Source organism: Malaclemys terrapin, chromosome 15, assembly GCF_027887155.1.
Source record: "Malaclemys terrapin pileata isolate rMalTer1 chromosome 15, rMalTer1.hap1, whole genome shotgun sequence".
NCBI classification, from domain to species: domain Eukaryota; kingdom Metazoa; phylum Chordata; order Testudines; family Emydidae; genus Malaclemys; species Malaclemys terrapin.
This window is the reverse complement of record NC_071519.1, coordinates 12400604-12425811: the sequence shown is the minus strand read 5'-3', so window position 1 is coordinate 12425811 and position 25208 is coordinate 12400604. Positions and strand designations below refer to the sequence as shown.

Genomic DNA, 25208 nt, shown 5'->3' with positions numbered 1-25208 from the left:
TATTGCCGGTGTAGATATGTGGGAAGAGTTGGCATCGAGGTTTGTTGCATGGATTGGTTCCTGAGTTAGAGTTGTTATGGTGTGGTGTGTGGTTGTTGGTGAGAATATACTTAAGGTTGGCGGGTTGTCTGTGGGCAAGGACTGGCCTGCCTCCCAAGGTCTGTGAAAGCGAGGGATCATTGTCCAGGATGGGTTGTAGATCACTGATGATGCATTGGAGAGGTTTAAGCTGAGGGCTGTAGGTGATGGCCAGTGGAATTCTGTTTGTTTCTTTCTTGGGCTTGTCTTGTAGCAGGAGGCTTCTGGGTACACGTCTGGCTCTGTTGATTTGTTTCTTTATTTCCTTGTGCAGATATTGTAGTTTTGAGAATGCTTGGTGAAGATCTTGTAGGTGTTGGTCTCTTTCTGAGGGGTTGGAGCAGATGCGATTGTACCTCAGCACTTGGCTGTAGATGATGGACCGTGTGGTGTGTCCGGGGTGGAAGCTGGAGGCATGAAGGTAGGCACAGTGGTCAGTGGGTTTTCGGTATACGGTGGTGTTAATGTGACCATCACTTATTTGTACTGTGGTGTCTAGGAAGTGGACCTCCCGTGTAGATTGGTCCAGGCTGAGGTTGATGGTGGGGTGGAAGCTGTTGAAATTGTGGTGGAATTCTCCCAGAGTCTCCTTCCCATGGGTCCAGATGATGAAGATGTCATCAATGTAGCGTAGGTAGAGAAGGGGCATGAGTGGACGAGAGCTGAGGAAGCATTGTTCCAGGTCAGCCATAAAAATGTTGGCATATTGTGGGGCCATGCGGGTGCCCATGGCGGTGCCACTGGTCTGGAGGTATATATTGTCACCACATTTGAAATAATTGTGCATGAGGATAAAGTCACAGAGCTCAGCAACAAGTTGTGTTGTGTCATCATCAGGGATACTGTTCCTGACAGCTTGTATTCCATCTGTGTGTGGGATGTTTGTGTAGAAAGCCTCCACATCCATGGTGGCTAGGATGGTGTTTTCTGGGAGATCACCAATGCATTGTAGTTTTCTCCGGAAATCAGAGGTGTCATGGAAATAGCTGGAAGTGCTGGTGGCGTAGGGTCTGAGCAGAGAGTCCACATATCCAGATAGTCCTTCAGTGAGAGTGCCAATTCCAGAGATGATGGGGCGTCCAGGATTTCCAGGTTTGTGGATCTTGGGTAGTAGATAGAATAACCCCGGTCGGGGCTCTAAGGGTATGTTGATTTGTTCCTGTGTTAGTGTAGGGGGTGTCCTAAGTAGATGGTGCAGTTTCTTAGTATATTCCTCAGTGGGATCTGAGGAAAGTGGCCTGTAGAATTTGGTATTGGAGAGTTGTCTGGCAGCCTCCTTCTGGTAGTCAGACCTGTTAATGATGATCAAGTGTTCTCACTTTCTCTTTTCAGTTCCTAATGACATTGGGTAGCTGAGAGAATGGCCAGCTTGTGGCAGAGACCAAAAGAAGGAGTGGCCGCCCTGAGCCCATCCCTGGGGATGGAAACCAGACAGTGAACTGCAGAAATTTCCTTATGTTAACTATTGAGAGAGGGCTGCAAAGACTCTTGTCAGGTGGAGAGAATTGGTTATGTTAGCCTTGGGGGTTCCTGTGGAAAGGCCTCTGCATCTAACTGGGGCCTGGCAAGCTTGGGGGGGCCCTTTGTGCCCTCTCAAAGAGATTTCAGTTGTCCGTGGTTGCTGTTGCCTGGGGACCCTGCTGGCACCGGGGCCCGGCCAGCCCCCCGCCCCAGGCAGCTCTTACGGGCTGTGAGCAGTCGAAGGGCGGCAGCCGGGAGCTGAGGAGCAGTCCCAGCCCCAAGCAGCAGGAGGACAAGACGGGGCAGTGCTGTGACTGCCCGCCTCATGGTACCAGCTAGTGCAGGAGCTGCCCCTCCCAGCTCTGGCTTCTGGCCTGGGCAGGGGACGGGGCCTGAGAGGGGAGGAGGCGGGGCTGACACTTCACTGAGGAGCTGCACGGGGAGGGGCCACAGAGAGTGGCAGGGACTCATGGCGAGACGGGGGCGCAGCAATCACAATCTTCTGTCTATGCTACCTCAGCTCCCCCCACTGGGAAGAGGCTGGTGCTGTCCCTGCTGGCCTCAGCTTGTCACTACTCCTCTCTGGGAAACACTCTTTGTGTATTACCCCGACTGGCCACAGGATGTCACTGCTGCTCCAGTGCGGATCCACTGTGTGCCTTACCCCAACTGGCCATCAGGTGTCACTGCTGCTCCAGGGCGGATGCATTCTGTGCCCAGAATACCCCCCATCTCCTGTTTCTTCCTGTACCGCATCCCTATGGCAGTACCCTGGCCCTGTGACTCTCAGCTGCCTGGCTTGCACGCTGCACTTATTGCTTGCTTCCCACCAGCTCCTTCCTCTTGCAGGACTCTCTCTCCTGCCCTGAGTCCCCGCCTCTTGTTGTACTTAAAGTACTGCATTTTGGTGATAAATGCGAAAGGGGGAGCAAGCATAGAATCCACAGTTATTATAAAACTGGTGTGCACACCGCCAGCTTTAGCAAGCCTGGCACTATAGGAAAAAGAGCGTAAACTTTCAGTTGATTAACCAAACTCTGAAGGATATAGGAGTTTAAGTTTAAATTGTGTTTCTCACTGTGATCCGGGGAAGGATCTAACCAAACTCTGAAGGATATAGGAGTTTAGGTTTAAATTGTGTTCATGACTGAGCTAAAGAGGAGAGCTTAGTGTTTCTCACTCTGATCTGGGGAAGGATTAACCAAACTCTGAAGGATATAGGAGTTTAGGTTTAAATTGTGTTATAGAGGTACATACACCCTCAGCCGTAGCAAGACTGAGCTAAAGAGGAGAACTTAGTGTTTCTCACTCTGATCCAGGGAAGGATTTGTGTAATTGGTGTATGAACCCTCAATGGTAGCAGACCGAGCAATACAGAGGGAAGCTTAGCGTCTCTCCCTCTGCCCCAGAGTGGGTTAAAAACATAAGATGCAGATCTTGTTCTGTTAAACCAAACTCTGAAGGATATAGGAGTTTGGGCAGTGTAGTGTGTTTTTTTTGTTTTTTGTTTTTGTTTTTTTTTGTTTGTTTGTAAGTAATATTGTGGTAATTTCACAATTTTGAAGAAAATGTTTAAGAAACGGGACCAGGAAGGGTGGGGGCTAGTTGGAAAGCCCACCCTCCTTGCTAAATTGGTAGTGGAACAAGACTTGTGCCCATGAAAATAAACTGTTTATTGGAAAAAGCAGGATCGGGCCCAGGCAAGCAACAGATAGAGAAACTGGAAAACAGGTTGGGTACAGAGAGTTAAAACAGCACTCTCAAATCTTACAGCAGCAGTAACATCAGGATAAAAAACATTTGAGACCCCAGAAGGGGGCAGACCTTTGGGACCCCTCTGGAGATTGGGAAGGGGGATATTTGGGATATTTGGGTAAATTCCTCCTCCCTGGGCCAAAATGCCATTGAAACAGTTAACAACAGTGCCCGCATTCTCCACCAAAATGCAGTACTTTAAGTACAACACTCTCCCAGCCTCATCTCCTGGAACTCGACCAGCTGTCACTTGATCCGGTCGTACAATCACACGCTGACTGGCTCCCCTGCCTAGACGCTCTTGGGGAAATCCCACGGGCGACGCTGCAGGACTTGGTACCATTGGTTTCTTTAATGTTGTGGTGTTTGCCTGACCACTAGAACAGAGCCACAAACTCCTCCCTCACCCACTTCCACCAATCCTCCTGGTTGCCACAGAACCCTCTGATGGTTTCCTGTTCTGCCAACACCACCAGGCCTCACCGCCCTGCCCCTTTATCTTGCAAGCTCCGGATGTACAGCTTCCAAAATCCTCTGCCATGGGTCAGGGAATTGCTCACATTGAGCACACAGTGAGAGCTGCGTGATCCGAAGAGTCCATTGGCACCACCCTGCACTGGGCTGTCGACGTGCTCTCCTTCACGTAAATCCAGTCAATGCGACTCCTGGCCTGTCCCCGCAGAAAGGTGTTCCCCATCTATGGGTGGTGTGAGCTCGGATCAGAGGAATAGGAGGCTGCCGTCCACCCTCCACTGGTTCCACTACAGAGAAAGATGTCCTCTAAGCCGACCTCGCTACAGACCTGCACCAGCTAGTGCTCATTGTAAAAATGTTTCCTCTGACAGTCGGATCAGCGGTCCTCAGGCCAGCTGACACAATTAAAATCCTCCCCCAACACCAAACACCATGAGGTCCAGAGGAAGGGAGCCAGTTCCTACCATAGATCTTTCCTTTCACACCTTAACTGGGGACCATACACACTAATATAGCGGTAACCAGTGCCATGGAGCACACAGTCCATGAGCAATGCCCTCCCTGGTCAGAGCTCCACCACCTTCCATACTCACACCGCAAATGTGAAGAACAAGACTCCCACCCCATCATTCTGCCCTGGCCCAGAGGACCAGAAAGACAGGCCTTTCCTCCAATCACCCTCTGCCCATCGAGCTACCCTAAAGTCATTAATGTGCATTTCCTGAACGTCCACCATGTCCAAGTCCAGCTGCTCCAAGGCACTGAATATCAAGTGCCTCCTCCTGGTCCCCTGAATCCCTGCCACATTCCATGTTGCCACTTTAACAGATGCCCCTTCCCGGGTACTGCCCTCGCTCAGCTGTGCATAAGAGCTTTCATCCCCAATCCCTGCCCCCTCTAGCACCATCTCTGAGGGCCGTCCTGCCTCATTCTCTTCAGATTGGGTCAACCAATAAGTTGTGTGGGAAAGACAGCTCCCGTCCCTCATTATTATGAGTCAGGTGGGCCAACTGGGGCAGAAGCCCACACTATCTTTTCCTGCTGCAGAGCCCAAGACCTGGGATTTGACTTGGGTGTAGGCACCGCTTCGCTCCCAGAAAACAAGCCACCCCTGGACAAACAGGGATGAAAGAGCTTGCCAAAAGCTGGGATTAAACCACGGCCCTTTGGATCTTCAGTCTAATGCTCACCCAACTGAGTTACTTTGGCACCTGTGTGGTACTATTATGGTCTGCTGCTTCTCTGTCTGGGATGTTTTTGTCAAACGTGGCACACAAAAAGGACGTCATTGTGAGCGGCCCATGAATGCAAGACTGGCCTTTGCCTGCCTTGATCAGCTTGACTTGCTTCCTCACCCCATTCCTGCCTTAGTTCCCAGGTTGATCTGGTGGTGGAAGGGGACTGGGGGCCAGTGGCATGGGGAGGAAGTTGAGCTGGACCCTGAGCTAGACTCGACCCTGGCAGCAAGAGTCTGGTCACCACTTGCCGCCCCACCCTGTTGTCCTGGCTTCCCCCACTGGGCGTCATTTAGGGAGGGAAATGGGGCTTCTGCCTCCCCTCCCCGATTTTCACACCGCAGAGGAGCACTAACAGGAAAACAGGGAGCTGCTCCGCACTCCCATCGGAGGAACCGGACGCCCTTAGCTGTGGTGAGTAAGAAGTGTCTGTTGGCTGACAGGGCCTGTCCCCGAGGAGCTGGATCAGCAGCTGCCGCCTCCCCGTCTGCTCCAGGCTGTGGGAAATGCTCATTGCCTGGCTGCCTGGGCGGATGCTGCCCCTGGAGAGTGTCTGTATTGGTCTGTCCACCTCCCGCCTTCACTGAGCCAGTCTGGTAAGCTCGCAAGTGTCCCCTCTGCCTTGGGAGCTGAGAGTCTGTGCAGACATCAACCCCCCTGCCAGCCCCCACAGTCAGCAGCAGCGCCAGCCCCCCCAGCACCACAGGGGCACTCAATGCACTTCCTGTGGGGAAATCGCCCCTTGTCATCCAGCTGCTAGAATGAGAGCCAGGAGAGAGCAGTGTCTGGCTCACCTTGGGGGAGTGATGAGTGCTGACCTCCTTCAGTCTCCACCGCAATACTGCTCAGTTTTATTGTCACTGTAATAGTCAGTGCTTCCCTTCAGGGCCATCCTGAGAGGGGTGCTGTGCATGGGACAAATCCCGCCCTTTCCACCCCCAGGCCCTGCCCCCACTCCACCCCTTCCCCCAAACCCCCACCCCGTCCCGTCTCTTCCCACCCTGCACCTTCCTACCCCATTCCTCTCCCTCCCCCACCTCTTCCCATCCCTGCTCCTCCCCCTCCCCTGCCAGTGCTTCCTCCACACCACTGAAGAGCTGATCACTGGCAGGCAGGAGATGCTGAAGGGGAAGAGGAGGAGCTTGTCAGCAAGACCTGTAGCGGGGGCAGGAGCTGGCTGCCGGTGGGTCCTGAGCACCTATTTGTTTCTCTGTTGGTGCTGCAGCCCCAGAGCACCCATGGAGTCGCTGACTTGGCTCCTTTCACACTTTAAAGAGAGGAGCAGCAGCCAGGGTTATGGCTGATCTTTGGGACATGGGGTGCTAGATAGGTGAGTGGCAGAGGCTTCAGCTGCTAGAAGTTTGCCTGACACCTCAGGTACACAGTGTGAGGTGGTGTCCCAGGGATCTCTATGAAAGGAGCAGAACAGGATTTACTTGGGGTGGGGAGAGAATTGAGAGCGTCTCAGGGGGTTGTAGAGAGGTATTGCCCAGGTTAGAGACTGACTAAAACAGAGGCCTCGCTGTGACCAGGATTCCAACCTGCACAGGTGAACCCTATTGGATTTCAACTCCAACGCACCAAAGAGTCCTGTGGCACCTTATAGACTAACAGACGTATAGGAGCATGAGCTTTCGTTGTTGAATACCCACTTTGTCGGATGCATGCATCGGAAGAAGTGGGTATTCACCCACGAAAGCTCATGCTCCAATACATCTGTTAGTCTATAAGGTGCCACAGGACTCTGCTGCTTTTACAGATCCAGACTAACACGGCTACCCCTTTGATACTTAACTCCAACGCCTTAACCACTCGGCCATCACAGCTGTGAGCACAATAATGCCCCAATGCCAGAGAAACTGGTAAATAATCACAATGGCCAGGCTTGAAATCAACTGAAATACAGAATTCACACAGCAAACCTGGCTCCCAAAGCACAGGGGGGATTTGGGGTTTGTTCTCTTTGCTTAGCCATGTGCAGTCGCACAGAGAGCGCTTTTAAAAGTCTCCCCTCCCACAAAGAGGGAATGGGAAATTATTGTTAACTTGCAACTTGATGTGAATGAGGATGTCTGGACCACAAGGCCAAGGACTGGCCGTTACAATAGAAACCAGTGACACACGGAACCAGGTTAAGGAAAATATTTCCTGGAGTCAATAACTGGAATAGCAGCAGTATTGTGCAGCAAAATCTCTCCCAAGAGGAATTAGCGCATTGGTGGTTCGGTAGCAGAAGTCAGAGATACAGCGGGGGAGGTCTAGCTTTGGTTTCTGACCAGCAGAGGGATGAGTTTTATTGTCTCCATATTTCAGTAGAAAAATTCAGACCCAAACAGGGTGTGGTCGGGGTTTCTCTGGTTTTCATTTGGTTTGGTTTGTTTTTCTCATTTGAAATGTCCTGGATAATTTTGCTGGGGAAACTGTTTGGACAAGGCCAAGGAAGAGTTAGAACAATTACAATCTCCATGGGAGTGAGGGAAGGTCTCTCGGCGCGGGGGAGGGGTGGAGATTTTCGTGGAGGGGAGTTGAGGAGATAAATGAGGCTTTTGCTCCAGCAAAGGGAGAGGTCTGGCACTTTCATTTTTACCATGTGAAACCCCCCCCCCCGCTCTCCCCACATTGCTCCCCTGCTGCTGCTGCCCCAACTCAAACCCCACTTTCACCACAAGCATGTGACCTACAGCTTCCTGCTGACAAAGCCCTTATATATCAGAGACAAACTCCCCTAGTCTGCCCCTTCTCCCAGCTGAGCCCTCCCCGCACAGAACCCAGGACAACCCCGACCTATCCACCTCAATCCGCTGAAGTGGCAAGGGAGAAACGGACGAGACTTCTCTGTTGACTGCTGTGACGTTATTAATATGAACTGGGACTGTAGAGATCATTGTTACCAACACTGTTGGAGCCTTGGAGTCATCTCTGAAGATGTCCACACAGCGTGCAGTGGCAAGCGAAAAGCAAACAGGATGTTAGGAATCATTTTAAAAGGGATAAAAGATGGAGAATATCTTATTGCCCTTATATAAATCCATGGGATGCCCACATCTTGAATACTGCATACAGATGTGGTCTCCTCATCTCAAAAAAAGATATACTGGCATTAGAAAAGGTTCAGAGAAGGGCAATTACAATGATTAGCGGGTTGGAACGGGTCCCATATGAGGAGAGATTAAAGAAGCTAGGACTTTTCAGCTTGGAAAAGAGGAGACTAAGGGGGGATAAGATAGAGGTATATAAAATCATGAATGGTGTGGAGAACGTGAATAAGGAAAAGTTATTTACTTGTTCCCATAATATAAGGAATAGGGGCTACCAAATGAAATTAATGGGCAGCAGGTTTAAAACAAATAAAAGGAAGTTCTTCTTCACACAGTGCACAGTCAACCTGTGGAACTCCTTGCCTGAGGAGGTTGTGAAGGCTAGGACTATAATAGAGTTTAAAAGAGAGCTAGATAAATTCATGAAGGTTAAGTCCATCAATGGCTATTAGCAGGACAGGTAAGGAATGGTGTCCCTAGCCTCCGTTTGTCAGAGGGTGGAGATGGACGGCAGGAGAGAGATCACTTGATCATTACCTGTTAGGTTCACTCCCTCTGGGGCACCTGGCATTGGCCACTGTCAGTAGACAGGATACTGGGTTGGATGGACCTTTGGTCTGACTCAGTCTGGCCGTTCTTATGTTCTGGCCCTAACGCTGAAAACACTTCAAGGATATGCATGTACTGTTACCCATAGTCATGAGTGCTGGCAGCCACAGGGCCACTCCCACCAATTAACAAATACACAGAATTAAGTTTCAACCAATTATTTATTACTGGAATTTTTCCTACTGGGGGCCAGGGTACTGCCATAGGGATGCGGTACTGGAAGAAACAGGGGATGGGGATATTCTGGGCACAGAGCGCATCCGCCCTGGAGCAGCTGTGATACCTGGTGGCCAGTCGGGATAAGGCACACAGTGCATCCGCACTGGAGCAGCAGTGACACCTGGTGGCCAATCGGGATAAGGCACAGAGTGAATCCGCCCTGGACCAGCAGTGACACCTGGTGGCCAATCGGGATAAGGCACAGAGTGAATCCGCCCTGGACCAGCAGTGACATCCTGTGGCCAGTCGGGGTAATACACAAAGAGTGTTTCCCAGAGAGGAGTAGTGACAAACTGTGGCCACCAGGGACAGCACCAGCCTCTTCCCAGTGGGGGGAGCTGAGTTAGCGTAGACAGAAGATTGTGGCTGCTGCACACCCGTCTCACCATGAGTCCCTGCCACTCTCTGTGGCCCCTCCCCGTGCAGCTCCTCAGTGAAGTGTCAGCCCCGCTTCCTCCCCTCTGAGGCCCCGTCCCCTGCCCAGGCCAGAGGCCAGAAGCCAGAGCTGGGAGGGGCGGCTCCTGCACTAGCTGGTACCATGAGGCGGCCAGCTGCAGCACTGCCCCGTCTTGTCCTCCTGCTGCTTGGGGCTGGGACTGCTCCTCAGCTCCCGGCTGCCACCATTTGACTGCCCCCATCGTGTAAGAGCTGCCTGGGTGGGGGGCCGGGCCGGGCCCCAGTGCCAGCAGGGTCCCCGGGCAACAGCAAACATGGACAACTGACATCTCCTTGAGAGGACACAAATGGTCCCCCCAAGCTTGCCAGGCCCCAGTTAGTTGCAGATGCCTTTCTCAGGGACCCCCCCACCCCCCAAGCAAACATAACCAATTCTCTCCATAGACAAGAGACTTTGCAGCCCTCTCTCAATACTTAACATAAGTAAATTTCTGCAGATCAATGTCTGGTTTCCATCCCCAGGGATGGGGTCAGGGTGGCCACTCTTTCTTTTGGTCTCTGCCACAGGCTGGCCATTCTCTCAGCTACCCAATGTCATTAGGAACTGAAAAGAGAAAGTGAGAACACTTGTGAGCTAGGCTGGAACTGGTGCATGGAAGACCGACCGACAGACAGACAGACACGTGTCACCTGGCTCCTGCTCATTGGATCCTCCTTCTCTATTCTCCTCCAGCCTCCCCAGGGCCTAAAATGCTCATCACTTGTAGGGTACCTACAGCCTGTCAGGTGTCTCCATTCCCTCAGCCTGTGACACCCACACCTGCACAGAGAGCTCTGGTCCTCTAAAGAAAGGGAGGATTGTTCTCCAGTTTCATACTCAATGTGGTGCCCAGTCACTCAAGATCTCCAGGCTAGCAATGTGAATGACAGGAACGTTCACAAGAAGTGTCTGCCTTAGAACAAACCCAAACTGTTGTGGAAGTAGCCACAACTACTCGTTTCAAACACACCCACCCCCCCTGTTCCCCTCCCATTAGAAGAGCAGGAAAGCACCGCCACAGAACACAAGTGAAGATAAGGTGACCCACATGCCGGGCACTAGAGGGAGGACGTTGCACTGTCAGGGTGTGAGGGTGCCATGTCATTCTCCAGGCCCTGCTGTGCTGAACGTTGTTCACTCACCCTCACCTTTGTGATCCTTTAAGCTCCTGGTCTCCAGGCTCCTGTGGAGCCAGTTTCAGATTCCACGTCCTCCCCCGAGGTCTCTCCGAGATGGCTGAGTGTGTGGTCTCCTCCAGCGCCCGACTAGCTCTCAGTCCTGAGAACGCTGCTTCCAGCTCGCTGTGTGCACAGGGCAGGGGCATCCTACTAACAACACAGCCTTGACAGGATGATGTTAACACGGCTCTCAGGCCAACCCTTCCCTCCTGCAGGCTGGAAGCATGGGGAGGGGGAGGGGAAGGAGGAGGTCTTTAACCCGCAACCCCACCCATTGCTTACCTGGGCCTGCAGCAGAGCCATCGTGACATGAGAGGTATCCATGGAAACAGCAGAGCCTCCCTTTAAAACTGATGAGACCAAGACCCCCCACATTGCTTTGCCCCTGACCCGCAAGCATTGCCCCACCTGCAGCCCAGTTAGCATAATGCATAGAGTGTGTTTCCCATAGAAGAGCAGTGACACCCAGGTCTCTGTGGCGGCGGGCGTGGTGAGGGGCAAAAGTGGCCCTTTGAGGCTCCCGGCAGGTCTCGAGGAGCAAGAAAGTATCACGGGCTTACCGCCGTCCCTGGGTGGGCTCGAACCACCATCCTTTCGGTTAACAGCTGAACGCGCTGACCCATTGCGCCACAGAGACACGGCTGGGTAGAGCGCAAAAGTCGGGAATCAGCTCAGGGTAGGGTATACCATAGGTGTGCAGTGGTTAGACAAGAAACAGCAAGGAACCGGACTGGTATGGAGTGAAACTGTATCTAATGTGTGCCTGATGACCGTACGTTTGAGCTAGTTCTGTGGGAAGGAGCAGAAAAGAGCATTGGGGCTGCGGTATAGCGCTGCGTATGCTTTCTTTGACCTGTTTTGCTGTAAGAGTTAACAGGGAGAGATTGTTAGGCGCAGGTCAGTGGGTGGGTATATGCAAATTAGGAGTGTACAGGGAAACCAGTGAGAGAAAGGAGGCTGAAAGACTTCTCTGTCTTTTTTTTTTTAACAGAATGGTGCGTTAACGGTTCTTGCTTTGAATTCCTCCATTGAAGTCATTTCGGGGAAGTGACCCTCACTTAGAGTTACCTAGTTCTCAAAGTCACGTGAATGGTGTTTGGTGCGTGTCTGGGAGCTCGTCCTGGTGAGGTAGAAAGCGGTGGGGACAGAGGGGCTGCGTAGCATCTGTGGCCCTCCGCTTTGCTTCTCTGTTCTCCCTGAGCTAAGATCAAGTGTAGTGTGTTGTAGTAGAGCACTTTACCAGCTGCTTGCAGTACCAAGAGGCGTGAACCAGAGTGATGTTGTTCTTTGACTATGAGACTGGGACTGTGGCGAACTGGGACTGTTCTTACTGTGGTGTGTGAATGCTGACAGGGGAGTGTGGCTGGGATGGTCTGCATTGGGGGATGGGAGTCTGCCCGAGGGAACATACCTGAGCATGTAACATGAGAACCCAGGAAGGGGTTGGAGGCCAGGTGAGACCTTGGCCCGGGAAACTGAACAAAGGCTGTGGGAGGGGTCACTGAAGGCAAAGTGTGGGAAGCGAGCTGGAGAGATGGCTGGGAGGCAGAGATGGCTCTGACCCCCCAAAGGGGGGTGGGCTGGAATGCCCTGGGACCCCAAGCTGAACCTAACTGAGAGGTATCCTGTTGTCTGTGCCTGCAAGACCTGTCTTGGACTGTGTTCCTGTCATCTAAATAAACCTTCTGCTTTACTGGCTGGCTGAGAGTCATGGTGAATCGCAGGAGGCCGGGGGTGCAGGGCCCTGAGTCCCCCAATACTCCGTGACAGGGACCAAGAGACTTTCTCTGTTGTATCATATGAACTGGAGCCATAAACTCCCTGAACACGAAATATCACCAAATGTGGGTCCATTTATTTTTATCATCATCTTCCCTCCTTTTACTCCATACCCAAACATAGCCACTTTATGAACTTTATCCCCTCATACCTCAATGTCTCTACTTTTGACCCATCAACCTTTTCCCCTCAGTGGGGGATATTGCAGATTCTGTATTCCTTATGCCACAGGCTTTTAAACCAAACTTTGCATCCGCGCTAATCTGTACGTTATTCCCTGCGAACCAGAAACTTCTATGCTTAAACTCTGTACCGTTCACTTTTTTTTTTTAACATCATCTTAATAGAGACATTTGTACGGAACGCATTACAGGACACCGTCAATACCACATTGAGTAATCGAGACCGCTGAGCCGTGAAATAACCCACTTCCTTCTCTGACACGTACTCATTCGCTACACCGATACTGACTTGGACTCCTTATACATTCCATGGGTGGCGTACCCGAGCCCACTTATCCACTGACACTTTAAAAACTCTTGCACCCCAATCTGGCTCTATGCTGGTTATGGGTGATATGTATGTATCTCTTCACCCTTGCAACCGATACCTGAAATCCCTCATAAATCAAGCCTGACCCCCAGAAGCACAGTACCTTCCCTCTTAAGTTGTGAATATTTAATTTTAAACATTAACTTTAATAAAAATTGTAAAACCTGTTCTTATCAGTTTCATATCTGATATGTCCTTTATTTGAGGACTGCATGTTACATTGAGTTTTGAAACAGGAGGCTGGAATAGGAGCTTGCTCTGTCCACCTCACGCATTGACCTGGTATTGCAGCGTCTCTGGGAACGGGGCATCTGCTTTTGGGGAGAGTCTCCTGGTTAGAAAAACAGGAAGAGTTTCACTGTGAAGATGCTGGTTTGATAAGGCATTTTTTGTTTGTTTGTTTGTTTGTTTGTTTGTTTGTTTTTAAGAACAGCCTGGACTCATTGGTGTTTTGATTTCCTTGTGACAAAATATTGCTAAAACTTCTTGGGGGTGTTTTCTGAGTCTAGAGATGTGGGTTTCTTTGTCTTGCTGGAGGATTGTTTTAAAAGCCGGGTGTGACGGGTCGGGTCGCAGAAACCCCTTTGGGGCTGCCACCTGATGTGCCTAGACTACCTCCGAGTCCGTCTTCCCTGCCAGTTTGGGATTTCGGTACCTTGCCTGTTTGAGCCAGACGCGCTTTGCCTGCTGCAAACACGGATCCAAGTCTGAACCACGTCCCCCACAAGCTGCAGGCTTAACTGAAAACTGTTTAAGAAGTGCTCCCGTCTCCGGCACTCGGACAGCCAGCTCCCAGTGGGGTCCAAACCCCAAATCAATCCCTTTTACCCTGTAGAAAGCTTATCCAGGGTAAACTGTAAAATCCTGTTGCCAGGGCTGCTGCCTAGCAGCCTGCGCATCTGCCTGCCAGCCCTAGAGCTCGTAAAGCGCTAATCCAGATAGTGGCGGCTGGGAGCTCAGGGCGAAGAGCCAGCAGAGTGGCGCAGCGGAAGCGTGCTGGGCCCATAACCCAGAGGTCGATGGATCGAAACCATCCTCTGCTATGCCCACATTCACTTCTTTTGGCTCTGGGCCTTCAAGCCAGGCGGCGACCAGCAGAGCGCCAAGAGCCTAGGCCATGAGGCAAGAGGTGGCTGAGGCGGCAGCCTGCCGGGGAGCTCCCCGGCACACCTCTGGCTGCCTGGGCTGAAGGCAAGAGGCAGGCCTGGGCATGGTGAGGGCCTCCTGTCCCAGAATGAGGCAGCAGTGCTTCCTTTCTGCCCCCTCCCTCCACCCCACCGGCAGGCGGCTGCTGCGGGAGAACACCAGGGAGGCTCTCGGGATGCCAGGCAGCTCTGTGTGGCTGTCAGGGGAAAGAGCCGAGGCTCCCGACTCCACCTGCCATTGACTCGCGTGGCTCTGCGCTCCGTCAGCCGGGGCGGGACAGGCTGCGGATGTGACTCAGGCTTGGGCAGCATGGCCACACTTTCCTGACGAGGACTGAGGCAGGCCAAGAGCTCTGCGCAGCCTGCAGGGAAGTGGGAGGGAGGCGTCTTCGAGCCGGCGTGTCTCGTCCGTTTCTCCCTTGCCCGCTTGGGCGGAGGCGGGAAGAGAGCGAAACGTTCCCGGCTGAAGGTTTTGCGCTCGGCCTTGAGGATTAAGCCCAAACCTCCGACATGACTGCTGGGAGGTGGGTTTCTGAATGCCATCCAGCGCGCTCTTCGGGCCACCAGCTGAAAGCACCGAGGCCAAGAGGGACGGTTTTGAGGCGGCAAAAGGGGGCCTTTGAGGCTCCCGGCAGGTCTCGAGGAAGTAGCACAGGCTTACCGCCGTCCCTGGGTGGGCTCGAACCACCATCCTTTCGGTTAACAGCCGAATGCACTGACCCATTGCGCCACAGAGACACGGCTGGGTAGAGCGCAAAAGTCGGGAATCAGCTCAGGGTAGGGTATACCATAGGTGTGCAGTGGTTAGACAAGAAACAGCAAGGAATTGGACTGCTATGGAGTGAAACTGTGTCTTATGTGTGCCTGATGACTGTACGTTTGAGCTAGTTCTGTGGGAAGGAGCAGAAAAGAGCATTGGGGCTGCGGTATAGCGCTTGCGTATGCTTTCTTTGACCTGTTTTGCTGTAAGAGTTAACGGGGAGAGATTGTTAGGCGCAGGTCAGTGGGTGGGTATATGCAAATTAGGAGTGTACAGGGAAACCAGTGAGAGAAAGGAGGCTGAAAGACTTCTCTGTCTTTTTTTTTTTAACAGAATGGTGCGTTAACGGTTCTTGCTTTGAATTCCTCCATTGAAGTCATTTCGGGGAAGTGACCCTCACTTAGAGTTACCTAGTTCTCAAAGTCACGTGAATGGTGTTTGGTGCGTGTGTGGGAGCTCATCCTGGTGAGGTTGAAAGCGGTGGGGACAGAGGGGCTGCGTAGCATCCGAGTTCTTCAGTCTTGCTTCTCTGTTTTCTCTAAGGTAAGATTGCTTTGTGAGTTCTGGTTAAGTGTAGGTAGTCTCTTGATCTATCCAAGGCTGTGATCAAGTGTCTTGATGTTTTTGGTCCTTTGGTCTTGAGATGAAAATCTTGTCTTTGTTTCTGGGACCTTGAAGTGAAAAAATTTTCTAGTAGAGAGCACTTCACCAGCCACCCGCAGTACTAAGAGGTGTGAACCAGACTGATGTTGTTCTTTGACTACTAGACAGGGACAAAATGACTTTCTCTGTTGGATCGTATGAACTGGAGCCATAATGTTCCTGAATGCTAAATGTCACCACATGTGGGTCACTCCATTTTTGTCATCATATTTACTTCTTATACTCCACACCCAAACATAGCTGTTTTATGAGCTTATTCTTGTGTCTCAAGAAAAAAGTCTCAGGTGTCTATAGACTAATTCCAGAAAGTAAACATTTTTATTTTGTCATTGAGAAGCAGAGGTATGTATAATAACTTTCTCTAGTTTCCATCAGGAGCCGCTGTAACGTACAAGGGAAGCAGAGCTGTCCCTAGGGTATGGCGAGTTGGGGCGGCTGCCCCAGACCCTGTGCTTTGTGCTGTCCCGTGGCAGTTTACTCAATTGCTAGACTCTAGGGATGGCTCTGTGTGTGTGTCATGTGGGGGGCGCTAGGCAGGCCCGGGAGGGTGGGATTACGGTGGGGGGAGCCAGGCTGGCCCAGGGGGATAGTGGGGGTCTTGGCGCCGACAGCGGGGGTCGGAGCCACACTCACCAGTGGAATCGGTATCAGCGATCCCAGCCTGCCAGCTTCCGGCATCACTCAGGAGAGGGGGCGGAAGGTGAAAAGAGGCAAACCAGAGGTGGGAAGTAGCAGGGTGGGGTGGGGACAGGACCTGGGGCTCAGAGGGGTGATTTGTTCCGGGCCCAGCACCCCTCTATGGACGGCCCTGAGGGGAAGCAGTGACTATTACAGTGACAATAAAATGGACCAGCATTGCGGGGGAGACTGCAGGAGATCAGCACTCATCACTCCCCCAAGGTGAGCCAGACACTGCTCTCCCCTGGCTCTCATTCTAGCAGCTGGATAAGGAGCCATTTCCCCACAGGAAGTGCATTGAGTGCCCCTGTGGTGCTGGGGGGGCTGGCGCTGCTGCTGGCTGTGGGGGCTGGCAGGGGGGTTGATGTCTGCACAGACTCTCAGCTGCCAAGCTGGAGGGGCACATGGGACCTTACCAGACTGGCTCAGTGAAGGCGGGAGGTGGACAGACCAATACAGATGCTCTCCAGAGCACGGAGCAGCATCCGCCCAGGCAGCCAGGCAATGAGCATTTCCCACAGCCTGGAGCCAAGGGGGAGGCGGCAGCTGCTGTTCCAGCTCCTCGGGGACAGGCCCTGTCAGCCAACAGACACTTCGCACTCACCACAGCTAAGGGCGTCGGGTTCCTCTGGTGGGGGTGTGGAGCAGCTGTTCATTTTCCTGTTCGCTCCTCTGCGGTGTGAAAATCGGGGAGGGGAGGCAGAAGCCCCACTTCCCTCCCTAAATGACATCCAGTGGGGGAAGCCAGGACAACAGGCAGGAAGTGGTGGCCAGACTCTTGCCGCCAGGGTCTAGTCTAGCTCATGGTCCAGCTCAACTTCCTCCCTGTGCCACTGGCCCCCAGGCCCCTTCCCCCACCAGGTAACCCGGGAGCTAAGGCAGGAACGGGGTGAGGAAGCAAGTCAAGCTGAGCAAGGCAGGCAAAAGCGAGTCTTGTCTTCCTGTGCCACTCCCAATGACGTCCTTTTTGTGTGCCACGGCTGCCAAAACCTCCCGGACAGAGAAGCAACAGGCAAAGATGTGCTAAGTAGCTCAGTTGGGAAAGTGTTAGACTGAAATTCTAAAGGTACCTGGTTCACTCTTGGGCTTTGGCAGGCACTTTCATCCCTCTTTGTGCACAGGTGGCTTGTTTTCTGGGACCGCAGCAGCACCTTTTCCTCAGGCGAGTCCTTGATTTTGAGCTCCCCAGCAGGAGAGCAGAGCATGGGCTTCTGCCCCTAGTTGGCCCACCTGACTTTTAACAATGAGGTACCGGAGCTGTCTTTCCCACAAGACTTATTGGTCAACCCAATATGGCGGTAAGAGAGTGAGGCAGGGTGGTCCTCGGAGATGGTGCCAGAAGGCACAGGGACTGGGGACGAAAGCTCCTCTGCACAGCTGAGCGAGGGCAGTACTAGGGATGGGGCATCTGTGAAAGTGGCCACATGGAACATGGCAGGGATTCGGGGGCCCAGGAAGAGGCGCTTACACATTAATGACTTTAGGGTAGCTCAATGGGCAGAGGGTGATTGGAGGAAGAGCCCGTCTTTCTGGTCCTCCAGGCCAGAGAAGAATGATGGAGCTGGAGACTTGTTCTTCACATTCGCGGTGTGAGTACAGAAGGTGGTGGAGCTCCAACCAGGAAAGGCACTGCTCGTGGACTGTGTGCTCCATGGCACTGGGTATAGCTATATTAGTTTGTATGGTCCCCAGTTAAGGTGTGAAAGGAAAAATCAATGGAAGGAACTGGCTCCCTTCCTCTTGACCGCACAGTGTTTGGTGTTGGGGGGGATTTTAATTGTGTCAGCCAGCCTGAGAACCACTGTTCCCGTTTTCCCGACCATCAGAGGAAACGTTTTTACAATGAGCACTCCCTGGCGCAGGTCTGTAGCGAGTTCGGCTTAAAGGACGTATTTCTCCATAGTGGAACCAGTGGCGGACGGGCAGTAGCCTCCTATTCTTCTGACCCGACCTCACACCAGCCGCAGATGGGGTACACCTTTCTGTGGGGATGGGCCAGGAGTCTCATTGACCGGATTTACGTGAAGGAGAGCATGTCGACAGCCCAGTGCAGGGTGGTGCCAATGGACTGTTCGGATCACGCAGCTCTCACCGTGTGCTCAATGTGGGCAATTCCCTGACCCATGGCAGAGGATATTGGAAGATGAACATCCAGAGCTTGCAAGATAAAGGGGCAGGGAGTCGAGGCCTGGTGCTGTTGGCAGAACGGGAAAGCATCAGAGGTTTCTATGGCAACCAGGGGGATTGGTGGGAGTCGGTGAGGGAGGAGTTGGCGGCTTTGTTCCAGCGGTCGGGCAAACACCACAACATTAAAGAAACCAACGGTGCCAAGTCCTGCAGCATCGCCTGTGGGATTTCCACAAGAGCATCCAGGGGAGCCAGGGGAGCCAGTCAGCGTGTGACTGTACGACTGGATCAAGCGACAGCTGGCCGAGTTCTGGGAGAGGAGTCTGCAGCTGGCCGATATGAGCAGGACACCCGAGTGAAGGGAGGAGCCGCCTCCCCTGACATTTTTGCAGCTTGTAGGGAATGGAGACAAGGCAGGGGGATGTGGGGACTCACGGCAGGACCCGCGCATCTGGCAGAGCAGGACTATAGTCAATGGACGAGGAGAGAGAGTCCTGCGAGAGGAAGCCCCTGGTGGGAAGCACTAAGTGCAGAGTGGAAGCCAGCCAGCCGAGAGTCACGAGGTCTAGACAAAGAAATGCTAGCAGGTCCCATGGTGTAATGGTCAGCACGCAGGACTTTGAATCCTGGAATCTGAGTTTAAACCTGACTAGGATCTCCTGGACATTTGCTGAGATGCCTTGGAGATTAATGTGCTCAGTTTCCCTGTCTGAGTGTAGAAAAAACAAAGTTTAATAAAAAGGAGGAAAATAACTTTGTATTAACTTGGGAAAGCACCACAATCAGGATTCACAAACTACGAGCAAAACACCCGCCCCACAATGCGCTGAGCACCCACCCCTTTTGCCTCGGGCTCTTAAATCCAGACACCAAAAGCTCTTTGGATGTGCCCCTCCCTTCGCTGCACCTCACCCACAGCTGCTGTCCTGGGTCAATGAAAACCCAGAGTTCCAGCTGTGGAGCTGGAACTCTGGGTTTTCATTGACCCAGGACAGCAGCTGTGGAGTTCACTGCTCACCTACTGGGGGGAAAGCCCCTTTCTCCCTCCGCTGTCTGGCCACATTGCTGGTCACTTGCCGTTCCACCCTGTCACCGCTTTGCTAGCCACCCTCTCTCCTCTGGGATGTCTTGCGGTCCCACCAGGAGCCGCGCAGACTCCCTAAAAGTAGCAGCCACCACAGCCATTACAGTAACCCCATCCTTTCCACTCATGGCCACGCCCCTGCACCACCCCTTCTCCCCAAGGCCCCGTCCTACGCTGCCTCTTCCCCCCAAGACCAGGGCTGGCTTTAAGCCGATTCACTCGATTCCCCAGAATCGGGCCCCGTGACGAAGACGGCCCTGCGCCCGCGCCTAAAGGGGCCCCACTCCGGGGGTTTTCGGCAGCATTTCGGCGGTGGGGGGGGGGGGTGCCGCGGTAAACCCGGAGCGGACCCTGCCGCCAAAGTGCTGCTGAAACCCCGGACTGCCGCCGAGTATTCCAATTGGGCCTTGCAGGTCATAAAGCCGGCACTGCCCAAGACCCTGCCTCCTGCTAACTGCTCTCCGCCCACTCCCTACCCTCACTTGCCCTTACGGGCATTACAAAGTGGTAAGGCAGAGCCCTCCCACTTTAAAAGTCATGGGGTGTTGTTCCCTCTTGCTTAAGCACCCCTGGGTCCCTGCACTTCACACAGCTCTCACTGATTTCAGCTGTTAGTGAGGGAGCCTCACTGCTAGCGCAGACTGGGCAGTTTCTTGCATGAGAGACACTGTCCCAAAGCAGAACTAATGCTTAGAGCTGGTTATCAGTGATTTCAGATCTGTTGGTCTGCAACAAAACTCTACATTGAGTCTTAATCTGCTCTGTTATTACACAGAGATGAACAAAAGGCTGAAATGGTGCCTGGAAGCCTTAAGAAGAATCCACCCCACCAAGTACCAACACTTGTCGCTACCCGCTCTCAACTCCACTGAGAATGTTTTGGGGTCACTCCTTGCCTTTATCAACCTAAGGGCCTGGGACAATAGCTTTTAAGAGGTGCTCCAGTGGTGCAATTGGTTAGCGCACAGTATTTATAGGGCAGTGCTGAGAGGAGCTATGCTGAGGTTGTGAGTTCAAGCCTCACCTGGAGCACTGGTTTTCATTAACCAAATGGCTTCACCCAATCGTTTGGCCCTGTGGAATGTAGAATTCCAGCCCAGGGGAGGAGTCAAAAATGCCCCCTTAACTTATTACCTCTTCTCCAGAGAGCAGGTGAGAATCTACAATCCCTTCTCCCCCGCCAGCCCCTGTACCATGATCCCTCAAGCAGAGCCTAGAGTCCTGCCCATCCTTTGATCCCTGAGTCTGGGGCAGCAGAGTAGCAAGGCAGCCATTGTTAGAGGGCTTTCCCTTCCCCCGCCCACTTCCCTGGTTCTTGTGACGCAGACAGCAAGCAGCAAAAGACCAGAAGTCCGAAGTGCAGATAATGTGATGTTTACTGGGGTTAGTTTCCAAGCATATTTCAAAACCCTTCACACCAGTCGGGCTTATCTGTATACGCCGATAAAGTCTGTTCCCCAGGGTTCCCTTCCCAGTTCTGACACCGCAGAGCCTTGCCTGTGTCCCTATTCCCTGTTCCCGTCCCCCCCGAAAAACATGATTCCAATTTCCCCTTCCACTTCCTGTTTGACCCCAGTCTATATAATAATATTCTCAGTTATACCTTAACCAATCATTTTCCTGAAATCTAACTAACCAATTCTAACATATTGCAACATAATTCTCTAACCAATTATATCCCACTCCCCTAATTAACTTACACCTAGCAAAATTAATTAAACAGCAGACAGAAACAATTAGGGAACCAGACAGACTGACAATAGAAAAGTGGGGGCCACAAAGATAAAACATACAGAAATGAGGGTTTCACAACCACAACCATTGAGATGCTCTCTTAAGATCTGTTTATTTATCTGGTGGTGATGGACCCTATCAGGACAGGCTCATTTTCCTAACAGCCCAATAGCACCTTATTTCAGTGTGACGGGTTTGGGATGTGAGGATGTGACCATTTCCTTCCTAGCTTATGGCTGCCCCTGCTGCTTAGCCATAGGCCTTAGCCTGAGAACAAGGCCTCAGACTCTCCTAGTGAGACAAGGCCCAGACACAGGTAGGGTTACCATACGTCCTCTTTTTCCTGGACAAGTCCGGCTTTTTGGCAGTCAAACCCCCGTCCGGGGGGAATTGCCAAAAAGCCGAACATGTCCGGGAAAATGGCGGCTCTGCTCCTCCCCGACTCTTCGGCTCTGTTTAAAAGCCGGGCTGCCCGAACGCTACCGGCTTCGGGCAGCCCCGTGCCTCCGGACCCTGCGCCGCCGGAGCCCGGGAGGGGAAGTGCCCGGCTGGGGGCACAGGGTCCGGAGGCACGGGGGCTGCCTGAAGCCGGTAGCTCTCGGGCAGCCCAGCTCTTAAACAGAGCCGAAGAGTCAGGGAGGAGCAGAACCGCGGCGGCTGGAGGCTCTGCTTCTCCAGCCGCGGCGGCTCTGTGTAACTGACACAGTGTCAGTTACACAGAGCCGAAGAGGAGCAGAGCCTCCAGCTGCCAGGGCTCTGTGTAACTGACACAGTGTCAGTTACACAGAGCCGAAGAGGAGCAGAGCCTCCAGCCGCCGGGGCAGCCCGGCTCTTAAACAAAGCCTAAGAGGAGCAGAGCCTCCTGCCGCGCGGGCTCTGCTCCTCTTTGGCTCTCTGTAACTTATACAGTGTAAGTTACGCAGAGCCGCTGGAACCCCGGAGGGGAAGTGCCCGGCTGGGGGCGCAGGGTCCGGAGGCATAGGGGCTGCCCAAAGCCCGAGCGCTACCGGCTTCACGGTTTGCTGGGCAGCCTCCAGACCCTGCGCCCCCGGCTGGGCGCTTCCCCTCCCGGGCTCCAGCTGCGCTGGGGAAGCGCCAGCTGGGGGTGCAGGGTCTGGGGGCTACCCGGGAAACTGTGAAGCTGGTAGCACTGGGGCAGCCCTTTCCCCCTGGCTGGGAGTGGGAGGGAGGAGGGGGCGGAGTTAGGGTGGGGAAGGGGCGGAGTTGGGGCGGGGCTAGGGTGGGGGAAATGGGCGGGGCCAGGGCCCGTGGAGGGTCCTCTTTTTTTATTTATGATATATGGTAACCCTAGACACAGGCAGACTGTGATTTTGATTCTTTGTTTTATACCCTGTCACTAGCTAAGTGATCTTCAAGTCTAGGCCTGTACAGGCAGCCTGAATATCTCTATTCTAACAGCCCTCAGTCCCTGGGGGAGGATGATCCATGTAGCTCACTGAGTGGGTGGTGGGCTGAGCTTCCCCCGGCTGGAGCTTTTCAGGGATGAGATTTTGATGAATTTCAACAAGAAGAAAATCTCTCCAGTTCCTGTTTGTCACCTTTTGCCCTTCTTGTGCCCCCTCTAGGGTGACCAGATGCAAGAGAGAAAATATCGGGATACATGGGGGGGAATGTCCACTGGCGGAGCCAAAAATAAATAAATAAAGCTGCCAGCAGAGCGAAATATCAGGACAAATTGCATCCCAACCATAGATCCGTCAGGATGCGGGACAAACACCTGAATATCGGGATGGTCCCAATTTTATCGGGACGTCTGGTCACCCTAGCCCCCTTAGCCTCTGTTCTCCTTGATAGGGGAGATGCAGAGCCAAGCCCCAGTCTTCCTGAGTCATAGAGTCTGTATCCACCTCGGAAATATTGCCACTGGAGAGTTTTGCTCCCACTCCTTCCATAGAGGGACTGCAACAGCGGCTCCCCAGTTGGGTCTGGGTTCGTCAGAGATCCAGGCTATAGGGTGCAGGTGAGATAGGGCCTATAAGTCCCCTGCCTGTGGGGAGGTCAATGCATGTGCTGGGCCATAAGCACCACAGGTTTTAACCCTGTCTGCTTCCTTCCCCATGGCTCTTATTTAGATTATATGAAGTACACCTGTGGCTGGGATATGGATTTGTGGGCACAGCATTGTGCAGTGGGCTTCCAAGACAGCCTGTAATTCAGCCAGGGGTTTGCAGCTGGGCCTTGGCCTGGAGGTGATTTTCTCTCCGCACAGCAGATACGGGATGCGCTGGGACCAGCTCCTGGCTTATTTTTTGTGAGCTGGTTCCTGTGAGGACACACCAGACATCACTGCTATCTGCCTAGGGGAGAACCGCCTGGGAATGTGCTCCAGGCCCAGCTGATTTGGAAGTTGAACAGGATAGTGGACAACACAGCAATGTGGGGCTAGGCCCCTGAGAAAACAAAGGGGAGGGGGTAAGAGCAGGGACAAGAACTAGAGATGTGGGAGGAGAAAGGGTCTCGAGGGAGGGAGCAGCTGGAGAGAACCAAGGAGTGCAGTGGACAAGTCGCCGTATGAATACTAGTGGTCACAGGTGCTCTAGAGAAAAGCCAGAGCCAGCAGGTCCTGTGGTGTAATGATCAGCCCTCCAGACTCTGAATCTCACAATCCCAGTTCAGAGCTTGGTTGGCTCTTCTGGAGCTGTGTCAGATTGCTACAAAACCCTGGAGGTCCTGCTGCTCAGCATCCCAATTGCACAAGAGTCTCTCTTTTCCCTCCTGCTTGGCTACTCATGCCTGCTGAGGGGAGATCTCTGTTCCAGATGGCGCCATGCTATTGAACTTGAGAGTTGAGCTAGAGATGTCTTCCATCCTTTGGGTTGACTTATAGCTGCATTCCTGGCTGCCTCAGCTGATGACTACAGGCTCTTCTGCACATAGGCGCCGACTTCTCCTCTTTCCCGTGGGTGCCCAAGGCCCCGCCCCCACCCCTTCCATGAGGCCCCGGCCCTGCCCCACCCCCATTCCCACCCCTTCCCCAAAGTCCCCACCCAACTCCGCCCCCTCCCTGCCCCTATTCCAACTCTTTCCCCAAATCCCAGCCCCGGCCCCACTCTCCTCTGCCTCCTCCCCTGAACGCACCACGTTCCTGCTCCTCAGCCTCACTCCTGGAGCGGCCAAACAGCTGTTTGGCGGTGGCAGGGTGGGAAGCGCTGGGAGATAGGTGGAGGAGCCGGTATGCAGCATGATGAGGGGGAGGGGAGGGGAGGGGAGCTTGACTGCAATTTTTCCCCATGGGTGCTCCAGCCCCAGAGCACCCACAGAGTCGGCGCCTATGCTTCTGCACCCCAGCCCCTAACGCAGGGCAGGTGGAGGGTTTGGAGCTCCTCATAGTGGCTTGGGCTCCCTAGGTGGCTTTTACCATGACCTGGCTTCAGCTTCTGTCCTGGCTGGGGGCAGGGCCTCCAGGGGAAGAGGAGAGGTAGGGCCTTGGAGACGGGCAGGGCCTCGTGGCTCCCCCACTTCCACTGAGGTTCTGGTGCTTTTGCTCCAGAGCAGAGGCTGCATCATTGTTTAAATCTAAACCAACATCAGATGAGGATGGAGACATTCCCCAGGGATCTCAGTCCTAACCTGCCTCCTGTCCTGCTGCCAATGCAGCTCAGGCCAAGCCTGCAGCCCCCAGCTGTTGCTGCTGCAGGGTGTGAAGCCCTTTCACTCGTGTTGCCGAGTGTCCCTAGTTCTGCGGCCTTTCTCTCTCCTCGTGCTGAGGGACCTTCCACTCCATTCCCAGCCCACGTCCTAATGATCCAGGGGGTCTCCTCCCAGAAGAGGATCATTCGGGACTGGATCCCTCTTTGCCTTTTCTCTGTGTCTAGCACAGTTCGAGGTGCCCATGGGTGGGGTGTTTGATCCCAATGACCTATGTGGAGCTGCCATTCAGCTTCCCTCATTTGGTCTCAGCTTTCACTGAATCCAACATTTCTTCAATCCATCATCGCCATCCTCCCAAGCACATTTCAATTGCCTCCACCTCCCTTAACCAGGCCGTGTCCCTGTAGTGTGTGCTGTCTTCATAGGTCCTCTCTCCATCTTTCTCACCCTCTCATGTCTTTTCGGTCTCATTAACTCTCCTGTGTCTCTGCTCTCTAAGCACAGACCGACTCTGCATTTCTGGCTGTTCAGAGGAGGGAAGGACCATGTCTATGCGTGGCCAGCAGACAGACACAAAGACACCCGGCCAGC

The 25208-nt window shown here is 53.3% G+C and overlaps 5 non-coding genes across 5 annotated transcripts; 3 read left to right on the top strand and 2 right to left on the bottom strand.

The window, feature by feature from the left end:
• Window positions 1-11046: 11046 nt before the first annotated feature.
• Window positions 11047-11120, bottom strand: TRNAN-GUU (transfer RNA asparagine (anticodon GUU)). Its single transcript has one exon. It is a non-coding gene; the product is annotated as a tRNA-Asn (tRNA).
• Window positions 11121-12940: 1820 nt separating this feature from the next.
• LOC128824091 (U2 spliceosomal RNA) lies at window positions 12941-13130 on the top strand. The gene has a single exon (XR_008442319.1). It is a non-coding gene; the product is annotated as a U2 spliceosomal RNA (small nuclear RNA).
• A 655-nt stretch (window positions 13131-13785) lies between these two features.
• TRNAM-CAU (transfer RNA methionine (anticodon CAU)) lies at window positions 13786-13857 on the top strand. Its single transcript has one exon. It is a non-coding gene; the product is annotated as a tRNA-Met (tRNA).
• A 766-nt stretch (window positions 13858-14623) lies between these two features.
• Window positions 14624-14697, bottom strand: TRNAN-GUU (transfer RNA asparagine (anticodon GUU)). The gene has a single exon. It is a non-coding gene; the product is annotated as a tRNA-Asn (tRNA).
• Window positions 14698-20209: 5512 nt separating this feature from the next.
• Window positions 20210-20303, top strand: TRNAI-UAU (transfer RNA isoleucine (anticodon UAU)). The gene is made up of 2 exons: window positions 20210-20247; window positions 20268-20303. It is a non-coding gene; the product is annotated as a tRNA-Ile (tRNA).
• The last annotated feature ends 4905 nt before the right edge of the window (window positions 20304-25208 follow it).